The sequence below is a fragment of the Amblyomma mixtum genome, chromosome 2, assembly GCF_055824585.1.
Source record: "Amblyomma mixtum isolate Tamu chromosome 2, ASM5582458v1, whole genome shotgun sequence".
Classification (NCBI taxonomy): Eukaryota; Metazoa; Arthropoda; class Arachnida; order Ixodida; family Ixodidae; genus Amblyomma; species Amblyomma mixtum.
In genome coordinates, this window is record NC_143013.1 from 212,893,934 (window position 1) to 212,903,426 (window position 9,493).

The 9,493-nt window shown below is 49.4% G+C and overlaps 1 protein-coding gene across 2 annotated transcripts in view; it reads left to right on the top strand.

Moving 5' to 3' along the window:
• LOC149362492 (uncharacterized) overlaps positions 1-7,034 on the top strand; it is a 71,973-nt gene extending 64,939 nt beyond the window's left edge. For both annotated transcript variants that reach the window (XM_089573083.1, XM_089573085.1), the window contains one exon: positions 6,462-7,034. The gene's annotated coding sequence lies outside the window, so the exon portion shown is untranslated. The remainder of the gene's footprint in view (positions 1-6,461) is intronic.
• The last annotated feature ends 2,459 nt before the right edge of the window (positions 7,035-9,493 follow it).

Consider the following 9,493-nt stretch of genomic DNA (forward strand, 5'->3'; position numbering starts at 1 on the left):
CCTTGTACCCGGGGAGCGGTTCTGTGTGCCATGTGTTAAGGTATAAGTTGCCCAGGTAAGCAAGCCGCTCTGCGTCTGTATCCTGGTGTTGGTGTTGTATGAATTGTGGAAGTTGATCCCGTTGAGCGGACTTTGTCTGTATTTGGGATCTAGCAGGTGTTGGAGCAGGAGCCATGTTTTCTTGCTTGCCACTTGTATTGTGGAAGTTGATCACGTTGAGCGGACTTTGTCTGTATATGGGATCTAGCAGGTGTTGGAGCAGGAGCCATGTTTTCTTGCTTGCCACTTGTGTGCTTAGACTATCGCAGATCGGTCACCATTGTTGTTTCTCCAGTTCTTGTGTGTACACTTTGATCTCTCTTTCTAGCTGGCCTGCTCGGCGTCTGAGCTGTCTGTTGTGACGCTGCGTCTTCCAGCTTTTGAGTATGATAGCGTTCGCCTCCCACATGTGCTGGAGTTTCGTGTCCGTGTTTTGAGGTCGGTCCGTGGTTTGTGTCTCTACCGTGCTGGCTGAGACATCCTCTTTGAGCGTGCGAGTCGACTCAGTGAGGTCGTCTGTGTGCGTCGGTGTGGTTTGTTCCCATAGGTGTCTGAATCTGTCCCAGTCCGTGATTCTGGTGCGCGCGGGTGGGCATTGTGTGGCGTGGTATTGAAACTCGTGGCGGCGATTTAGTGGCCGCTGCCTAGCGCGTGTCCGGTGTTTGACGATTGCGCTTCGCGTAAGTTTTTGCTGAGGTTGAGGTGTGGCGATGTGTCCGGTGTCCGCACTACCGCTATTGCCGATCCCCGTCACCGCTTGGGGGTCGTTTAGAATGGTGAGGCCTAAGTTTAGGATTGTCTGCCATCGCCTTGGTGCCTTTAGGGTTGGCATATTACCCCAAGCCGAGTGGTGAGCGTTAAAGTCGCCCTCCACTAATACTGTGGTATGGCCGCCAAGCGCGTGACTTTTTAAAGGAGGTAAGGAATTCCCAGCCTCTGTCTTTTGGTGAGCTCTACAGATTCGGTACGAAGAGGTCGGCGTCCCCCTTCTTTCTGGGCGTGGTTTAGAGGAGCGTGTGTTGCACACTCGAACTATATATGGTGCGTTGGACCGCAGTTATGTTTCTTTGGACGAGCGTCGCAGTGACCGGGCTGGCGTCGCCGTCGTGTCTGCTGGACTGAGAGCTTTAAAGCTCGGTAATATGACCGGGCCGCTCGATTCCTGGAGAGCTATAACGTCCGGCTTGTTTGACGAGTGTTGGATGTGGAGCTGCAGGTTAGCCCGCTTGTTGCGGAACCCCCGGCAGTTCCACTGCCATGCGCTAATTTGCTGCTCCCAAGGGGCCACGTTTCGGCGCTATAGAGGTGTTAATGTATGAGATGGGTTTAGGTTGGCTGAAAGCAGGAGTCGCCGGGTGTTCCGAGAATTGTTGGAAGACTTCGTTTAGTCGGTGCATAAATCTGGCCTCAAACGTTGCGAATCTCAATTTCAACTCGTTGTTGTGGTCGGATTCGATTATCGCTTCCGAGGCAGCAATCTTGGTGTTGACTTTATCCATTACGGTGAGCTTGGCTTTGGGTTGCGGCTCCTCCACATGGGAAGTTCCGGCGGTTCGTTTCTGTCCTGCTTCAGCTTCAAGGGGGGTGGGGCATTGAAGTGTGGTGAATGATCGAGTTCCAACACTTTTATGGGAGAGCTCGGTGTTTGCGTCTGCGCTTTGCGGGAGGCGTCTCCTGTAAAGGGTAGGTTTGCAAGGGGGTTATAATGTGTGCACGTTTGAGACGGCTTTTAAGGTTTGCCATTTCTCGACGCATGGATGCGATTACCTCCTCTTGTGTGTGTATTATGCCTAACAGCTTCTTTTCCTGAGTGGCTTTGTAGGCCATGGCCGCCCAGCTCACCTGTTTTCTGAAGCGGCTACTGCTTCTGCTTCTGTCTGAGCGGCTGTAGTCGGCGTACCTTCGGTTGGTACTCGAATCCCTACTTGAACCGAGCGACGGATAGGATGTCGATCTTTCGCGGGACTTGCTGTGCTTGCGCTCGCTCTGCTTTTCATTTGAGCGTTCCTTGGAGCTTGACTTGTGAACTTTTGAAGCTGCTGGCCTAGTTGTGGGGCATGGAGGCGGCGTGTTCGTTCTTAGACTGTTGTTGCGGGCGCTTGGTAAAGCTGTGTTCGCAGTTCTTCCCGCCCATTATATGGGCATCATGTGGGAACCGTTGCATGCGATGCATTTGCATGTGCATTTCGGTTGTTCGCCTTCGGGTGGGGGTGGGTGGCTCTCGCCGCATCTGCGGCATAAATGCGTCTCAGGTTTGGGACACAACGGTGCGATGGCAAGTCTTGCGGCAGTTAAAGCACGTCTCAGCGATGCTGTAGTAGCGGAAGCAGTTGAAGAGGCCTGCCCTGAAGCAAATTGAGCGGGGGCCCATGCTTCCGGCGAAGGTGATAACGATGGAGATCTACCAGCCGTGGCGACGGGCCGTCACAACGGGAATGTCTGGGTTATCAGAATACATGCCCTTGGTGTGGAGCTTGCCCTACGCTCTACCACATATCGTGGGAATGCACAACGAAACCAAAACACTTAACTGTATCCAACCCGACATATGAGCAGTGGGAGGTGGCCCTGACCAGCGAGACCCTGGATCAGCAACTTAAGTTGGTTCAGCAAGTCCATCAGTCAGCTAAAGCCAGTGGCGCCTTGGACTAGGGGTGCCACCCAAGTTTCTCGAGCAACCTTCCTCATTTTAAATAAAAGTTTTCTCTCTCTGGGTTATACTCGAGGTAACCGTTGATGATCTCTTCGCGCGTCTCGTTTCAATTGGCGTCGTATACGATGCCCCTTACGGACTCGTATGACAGTTGGATATATGTGGTAATGTCATAAGTTTGGTCTCCCAGCTTGACAGGTTTGAGGTTGACGTAAACCAGGACTGTTTACATCAGCACCTTTTCACAGAGGTGCTGATGGGGAACGTGCTGTTGATGGGATTGATACGGATGCGATCATGGCCTGTTGCCTCTTTATGCAGGGGGTAGACTTGGCGGCACACTGCCGCGTGCAAGACTTGTGGGCTCATGCTGCGTAGAGCCAGGCTACCGCGGTGTCTGACGGCGACTTTATATTCGTCTGTTGGGAAGCGGGACAGCGGAGGCTGCTTAAGTTTCGGTGGCGATGTCCTTTGATTAGGCGCTGACTTGGACTTATTTATTTATTTCGTTATTTATTTACTTATTTATTTATTTATTTATTTATTCATACTGGGGCACTTTTATTTTTCATTCCTTTTAATCGCCCACTCTAACTTTTGTCAGCTTATGCCAAGCCAGGAGTTGCGAATTTTTAACAATATAAAACACAATGTAAAGCTACAATGTACAATCAGACGGGGGACAATTCAGTGCATGGCTTTTATGGTAAGAAGCCCAAAACAGAAACTCATCAAAACTGGTTTCCTTTAAGCCATTCACAAACGAAAGCCATGAATATAGAGGAAATAAATCACCTAAAGACTTGACCATGTATGGATGGGGGGGTGGGGCGCCGACAGCGGCGCTGCGCTCCTGCGTCGACGGCGTTTCCGCGTCGTGTGCAGTTTGCTCGTCCTTCGCGCCTGTGTGTCAATATCGGTCGTGAAGCGGATCCGGGGTAGCGTGTTCCCTTTCTACGCTGCATTATTCCCTGGCAGCGTTGAAGACGCCTGGCTGCATTGAAGACGCCTGGCTGCATGGAGGCGGGGAGTCTCTGGGCCAAACGTGGTGTCGCTGGGAGCGGGCCACTTGCACTTACCTTTTGGAATGAGGCACGGGGCCGTAGGCCGAAAAGAATCGCCAAAAGCAGGCCGTTAAACCGAACCCCATGCGAGGGGCGTCCGCACGGCTCGTTGGTTCGAGTTTTTCGCGACATTTTTCAGTGTTCGGTTTTTTACTGCAAAATTGTCTTTGAGTATTCGAAAATTCGAACGCGAAGTTCATAAAAGATTCATTTTAATGAGCCACGGCGACTCGAGAAACTGCAATTTCTCGTGCACATTGTCAACTTTCGCGCGTCTGCCTCTCGAGAACGCGGGAGCGCCCGCCATTGCCGTCTGCTTGGCAAGGAAGAGTAAGCCTTCTTCTTTCAAACAGCATCTCCTGCAGTTTCGTATTCGGGCTGTATATAATAAAAAAACACGTTTTCGGCGCCTATTTCAAGCGTTTCTACTGGACCTTTAATTCACTAGGTGCTTTAGCGTAGTCGCCATTGGCCGAGACCGATGCGCAACTGTGGTGAAGCCCCCTCTCCTCTTATCGCCTGCTTTCGCTCTGTGCTGCGTCTACATCGATCTCGTTTGTTTTCTCAATTGGTTCAAAATGAACGACAAGACGAAGAAGCGCGATATCCAAGCTCGGAAATGTGACACGAAGAAAGCGTACCGAGGACGCCGTCGCTAGCCGCGACAGAAAGCGACAGCTGAAGACAGTCGCCCGACGCCAGCTAGCCCTAACCAGGGCAACGGCCACTTGGCCGAAATTGACGCCGCAGTGAACTTTGTGAGCGCCTCGGAGGTGAAGATTGGACTCTTTGAAAGCGATACAGCTGTGAGCAGTCATCCCACGAGTGCCGCGATATGCGACATCAGCGCGCTTACGTTACTGGTAAGCGGGGATGCTCGCCCAACGTGCCGTACTTGCAACGTTGCGGTGCGTGAACCGGCCGAAAAACGTAAGGGCCTCTCAGCGTTTCTTGAACTTCACCGCGGAAATAGTGAGTGCCCTGCATCGCTACTTTCTTCTACACACACGTCGAGCCGTGCTGTGCCCGGTGGACTCGCGAATGGTGCCAGTGGAAGCCGGAACTTTCAGAGCGGGAGCTCCCGCGACAGCTTGGCCGTGAACGTCAAGGTCGCCGTGGCTGCGCACGAGATAGGCATCGGTCACGAGCAGCTGTCCCGTTTTTGTGCGATTCTCGGCTTGCCAACGCCGTTGCATCTCAAGAACTTTGTTTGAGACTCATTTTTGCATTTTGTCAAGAAATTTCATGCGCCTGTGTCATGTTTTTCAAGAATACAGGTGTTTGAAACTTTCAAATGCGTTTTTCTCTAATTCTAATTTTCAGCATATTTTACGTTTTGTGCACTAACTTTCAAGTACATAAAATTTTCCGATTTGGATGAAATTTTCACACAGTCTCTTCAAAGTGTGTAGAATGCTGAAATCTATTTTAATTTTCAATGTCTCTTCCACATTTTTTTTAAATATTCAGAATGTTAGACTCATAGTGCCCAAAATATACACTTTGGTGTTCCTGAATTTTTTTTACAATAATGGGATAATATGAATAAATTTGAAGTAGATATCGGCATACTACATTATTATAGCAGCAAAATGAGCTATTGGAAGCTGCTGTAAACAGATATTTACTTATCAAGAAAGTGTGCACAAAAAGCCCTATTTTGTAGTTTTGGGGACTCTCTTACACAACAACTAATAAAGCTACATAAAAACTAAAAGCATATTTGGAATCAACCTCAAAAGCTCTCATCAGAGACCGCAGTTTCATAACCTTGGGTATAATATTAAAGAAAAAGTGTTTTCGAGGAGCATCTCCCCTTACGCGAAGGCACAATATAATGAAGACCCAGGCATTCCCTGATGAGTGATACTACTGGCGTGATGTTCTTTTGCGAGTGAGAAACTTTTTAAGGGGTAACTTCATGGATAACTTCATTTTTATTCTAACATTCACTTCTTTACCGCTACAGCAATATTTGGGTAATGACAGCAGCAAAATTATGCTATCCGCCAGGATAAACATCGGCCAAGGATCCCATGAAAAACGGGCGCAGATAAAGGGTTTACCTGTTACCCGGCCGCACTTCGAAGCGGATAGGCTGTCAGTAACTCGAGCGCGATACTTTTCTCCAATAATAAGACAGTAGGAGCACATAGCGTTGGTTTTGTTGGTTTATGGAGTTTTAACGTCCCAAGTATGAGAGACGCCGTAGTGAAGGGCTCCGGAAATTTCGACCTCCTCGGTTTCTTTAACGTGCACTGAGATCGCGCAGCACACGGGCCTCTAAAATTTCGCCTCAATAGAAAATCAACCGCCGCGGCCGCGATCGAACCCGCGTCTTTCGGGTCAGCAGCCGAGCACCATAACCACTGAGCCATCGCAGCGGCCCGCACATAGCGTTGTTCATCGGATTAGACTGCAAAGAAAGTATAGTATACGGGTGAAAAATATGCACAAAACCTAATATAGCAAGAAATTATTATAGCTGTATCCAGTGTTGCAGGGCAATACACAGAAACAATGGGACAAGCGTTGGTCCACGCTTCAGCCCGCTGCAGTCACTGCCGGGTCATCTTCGATATCGTGAAATCTGCAGTAGACAAGGGGTTGCACGGAATGCGCACATTTAGCCTCCTAGTATCGCGTAAAAAATTTGTAACAACTGACGACAGCGTTTATCAGTTTTTCATTGACTTTGCGTGCAGGTGCAAAAGGTCCCGTGAAGCGCAAGAAAAGCTCGGCCCAGTAAGGGGCTAACGATAGACCGGATCAGGGCCGCTGTGATGCCGGCCAGCCTGACTCCAGCGCCGTCCGGCCAGATGTATACCACGCCAGAGAAGCAACCAGTGACGGCGATGACTCACTGTGTCAGCCCGGTGCGCGTGATGAGCATCCTGTCCAATGTCGCCTGTTTCCCTCATGGTTGGACGAAGACAACCTCTTCGAAGACGAACCGGTGGCGGAGCCAGACCTCGAGGCTCCCGTTTCGTGCAGTTCGGCGACCTCATCGCCAACGGCAGCGACCGCACCTTTGTTCCCCAACTGCTCTTGCTTCGAATATTTCCAACAATTCAAGCATTTCAGAGAGTGCAATCTCATCGCTCTCCAGTATATGTCCATTAATTGTCATTACGCCTTCGCACCTCAAATGGAACGTCGTTTACGGTATATGAGCCGAGTGACGCTCTTTTTTTTGCCTCCGGTTCTTGTAAAAAATGATGCGAAGATTTTGTTTCGTTCATTCGTCTCGAAGCGCAATAAACGGCAATTTACGAGAACTGTTGCTTTTCTCTCATTTCTCCCTCACCTAATTTTAGTTTGCTGTTCATCTAAAAAATGTGCGCTTCAAGCGGATCGCATAATGTGATAGCAACCATCACAATTCTGGAGAGGCTTGTAATTGGGTGGAAGGAAGGTTTATACATGTAGCTTAGTCGTGACAGCGTATATTATTGCTGGAATTCAGTCTAACGAGAAGACTCAGCGCTATTTGGCATACGCTAGACTCATTGGCTTTGTAGCAGAGAACTACGCCATAAGACGTTTCGTTTCATCCAGAAGGGCCATTAAACACGAAAGAACCTGCATAAGCACTACGTTTATTCCGGGCAGCTATCGCATCCGTACCCTCCACTTCTTGTAGTAGACTTGAAACCTTTATGGACATCGTGTACTGATGTGGCGGTGCCAGTACTGCCATGCATTGCTGCCTAGACGCGGTCTGCACTACTTTAATCGAAGCAGCCGTCCTTTCTTGCTCAGGCTTCCCTCTTCGCACTACCAGCCTGGTGGGCTTTTGAAGGGGAACATTCGTCGTGGGCATGACCGGCGCTTGAGAGCTTCATGGGATTGACCATTGCGCATAGGCGACGTCAAGGGGCGGTGAAAGCCGCTCAAGGAGAAGGCTCGAGAAACCTACAGAGCGCTGAACGAATACGTCGAGTGATGGCAAGCAATAGGAGGGCATTATCACACAGCAGACTTGTTTACCGCAGAAGTGACTGCGTTTAGTGAGCGCGAGTGTATAACGCTATCCTTGGAACAGCAGCAATATTCAGAAGCAATAACCGGCGGAGCGTACTGGCTTTACTTCCTACATAGGCTTCTGAAAGCATAGCAGAGAAGCCTGTACTAGGGTGTCGATAGAAGCGTCCCTGGTTATAGCCAGTCCATGCTGTACAGTCTCCGCATGTGATGATGAAATGCTGTGCAATTGAAACGCGGCATTAATAAAAGGGCCGGGACAAGTTACGTTCATCGTATCGGCTAGCAAGCAACTCACCCGGTAAAAGAGAACAGCGCTGTATAACATTTCTTAGAATGCCTTTTCACGGACCTGCCGCTAGTGTTGTCTTTTCAGTGCACGTGCCATTCTGTTAACACTTCAGAATCAGCAGTATCATCGTTACACAAGACAAAACTGTTCTAGTTGTGACTGTGGTCCGAAGTACCTCGTACGGTGAAAAATTAAAAGACGTTCTGTATTTCCTCTAACGTACTCGGGCGGAAGCAACAGACCCGTCAACTGCCCAAGCAAGCCGTGTGCCATAGGTAAACTTTGTAAATGAAGAGGTCTTAGACGCGGGTTGAGGTGACGTTCCCTCCCAGCAGTTGGCTCCTCTTCTAGGCCGCACGCCAGATGGAAGACCGACGATGTCAGTACGGCGACCCATTCGGCCCGCTCCGTGACTCAAACCTCCAGGTCCGAGCTGAGCAGCGTGCTCTCCCAGTGCAATGGGGTAGAGAGCTGCAGACTATGCGATGGCTTGTCTTGATTACATGAGTATAGGATGTGTGGTGTGTCTGCCATTTGGTGCCCTTAGATAAAACAGATGGGGCTGAACTGCTCTGGGAACCATATGGAGCATATGTACGGATTAAAGAAACTGCTGTTTGGAGCTCCCGTCAACTGACTTATTGTGGTTTATCCACGTCGTTCTGGGAAGAATTGTCTTTCTTGAACTGAGTAGTAATTTCTTTGTAGGTCGAAAGATTTTCGGTTCAAATTGAAACAGCGCACGTGGACGTGGTAGAACATGAGCACAGAGACGCCTTTTCCCTAGTAATTGTCGATCATCGAGGTTCTCTCCTTGCACGGCGACAATCGGTAACACAAAAATTCCGGACGAGGCCGAAGAAGCTGCCATAGCTATAGTCATTGCAACCACCACTGCCAAATACATCACCAGCGACTCTTAGCGAAATTCGAAATTTTTCCAAAGGAAGAGCCCACTCCGCAGCCATCAAAATCTTACAAAAAATCTCCACTACCCGCCAGATCACAATGATCTGGGTCCCCGCCCATTCGGACCATACTGGAAACGAGGCGGCGCACCAATTTGCCCGAGGAGTCATAGTTAACCGGGAAGTCCGCTACCCCAAGCTGTTCATCAGCTGTTTCAGCTTTTTGATAGATTCAGCCAAAGAAATCGAGCAAGACATGTATGTACATTTACAGACAACTTGCTCTTTTTCACACCTTCTTCAAGAAACACTCCACTAACAGTTCTTGATTGTCATGAAGGAAGCTTTGTGGTCGGACAAATAGATGGATATATGCAAGACTTGATGCACCAATGCCTGGTTCTCAAAGACGAGGTCTATGCAAGTATTTTGCGACGTTCTCACAGCCGTCGGAGGTGTTAGCGTTTGGTTTGGCTTATGGGGTTTAACGTTCTAAAGTGGCTCAGGCTATGCGAGACGCCGTAGTAAAGGGCTCCGGGAATTCCTACCACCT